Here is a 2,196-nt window from a genome sequence, read left to right on the forward strand (position 1 = left end):
TATATATATATATATATATATATATATATATATAAATAATTTTAAAAAGCATCATAAAATTAGTTCACATGATTTATGCTAAATATTTCAAGTCAATATTTCTCAAGCCATACAATAGCTTTGTTGCTTTTATCCCAAATGCTTCAGCACTCATTACCACTGCTGTTTGGTGACTAAAACCTTTCACTTTTGGGTAAACTATTGCTTTCTTGTAAACCTTTACAAGTTTTTTCTGAATATTTGAAGATCAGGTGACCGTATGGAGGTACTATGGAGCTTCTTTGAGGGCTTGACATCTCTCCACAGGTTTGGTAAAATCCTCCTTGAAACCTCTGATGGAGGATATACTCTGTAGTGAATGTGCTAGTCTTTGTCAGTTTTTCACTTCTCATGTTTCACAATTTCCATATTATTATGAGCGCTGGCTTCAGGGCTCGACCCATCAAAAGAATAATCTCTGAATTCATAAGAGACCTGGGAAATGATTCCATGCAAATGAAGATCAGATCAGATATCTTGTGCACAGTGTGTGTGTGATTTCTGCCTCCCTCCAAAGGCGCTGGGGGTTTTACGTGAAAGAACACTGAATGGAAAAAGTCTTGCTCTCATTTCTTTCACCCTTTTCAGACCTTTTGAATTTGTCCATGTGAAGATCCTGAAGGCGAAACAAACACATCAACCTCCTCAAAACTGGGTACAAATTTACACACTTGGTTTTTCTCTGCTTTTGACTTATTTATTCTGTCAGGGACAAAAAAAAATAATTAATTAAAAGAAATCAAGGAAACATTGAGTGCAGATACAGATACTTGATCTAATGCAAACATGTTTAAACATTTTTCTTTGGTATAAAAAACTTTTTGGGGTTACAAATTTTTTTTTTCATCAACTTTTATCACCTGTGAAAGGAAATGATATAGGCTAATTTTCACACGTTTTTTGGTCTAGTTAGTGAACAAGGGAATAGTATGGAAGCTCATTTCCATCAGAGAAGAAAAATATTATGCTTTGGTAAATTATAATTATGAGATAAAAATTCAAGATGATTGGATACTAAGTCATAATTGAAATGAAATCGAAATTATGAGTTAAAAAGTCAAAATGACAAAAAATCATAATCATTAGACACCAAGTCGTAATTATGAGATAAAAAAGTAATTGACATAAATAGTCAAAATTATGACATACTGTCATTATGAGTTAAATGACTGAATGATGACATCAAAATTCCTAATTATGAAAAAAAAAAAATTTATGGAATTAAAAAGTCGAAAGTATGGCAGTCGTGAATATGACAAAAAGTAAAACTTATGACATACTATGTCATTATTATGAAATAAATTAGAAAAGTTGAGAAAGTCAAAAGTGACTGAATTGTAATTATGACATAATTGTGACAAAAATGTCACTTTTTATGTCATAATGACTTAATTTTGACTTTTTATCTTATAATTATGACTTTATCTCATAATTATGATTTTTCAAAGCTTGTTTTTTCTTCTTATTTGGCAGAAATGGGCTTCCATAGAAGGGTAAAGGTGTAGTGTAGGATGCTTTTTCCACAGAGCATCTCTTCTGCTGAATGAGTTTGAGCTGCACAGAAGCTTGAAAAGAGCTTTTGCATTAATCTACGGTTGAGATGACAGTCTGAGGTTTGTATTTTTGATGAACTCTGGGATTGAGTATAAGACTGCTTTCATTTTTGTTCACTGGACCGTAATCCTCTAACCCTGCTTTCTTAATCAAAATGGAGAGTTTTTAATCTAGTGTCGCACAGCGCAGGATTATGGATCTATGACCTTGTGCTGCAGCACAGCTGTTTCCTCCTCAGAGCAGCTCTCTATTGTAGTGCTTGTAACGTCTGGAATAATCAGACTCGTCATATCTTTCTCTGCATGTGTGATTAACCTCCTCTGTTATTAGTGTGACTCTGCCCAGCTCCTCTCTGCACGTTTAACTACTTTGAATATTTCTCTATGATAGGGAACAATAAGGCCCCTTGAATTTCGTTATTTCCCTAAAATACTATGACAACAAATCCCACCATACTTACAATATTATACCTTAATAGATTGTTTTGCATAAGTGGGGAGGAATGTAATTATTGTGACAAGTGGGTTCTTATTAACTGTAGAGTCTTAGAAGTACTCGTAGAAGAGTACTCTTAGAAGTACATCGTTCATTAATATCATAAGT

This window comes from Sinocyclocheilus grahami, unplaced genomic scaffold, assembly GCF_001515645.1.
Source record: "Sinocyclocheilus grahami isolate Dianchi unplaced genomic scaffold, SAMN03320097.WGS_v1.1 scaffold661.1, whole genome shotgun sequence".
Taxonomy (NCBI): Eukaryota; Metazoa; Chordata; class Actinopteri; order Cypriniformes; family Cyprinidae; genus Sinocyclocheilus; species Sinocyclocheilus grahami.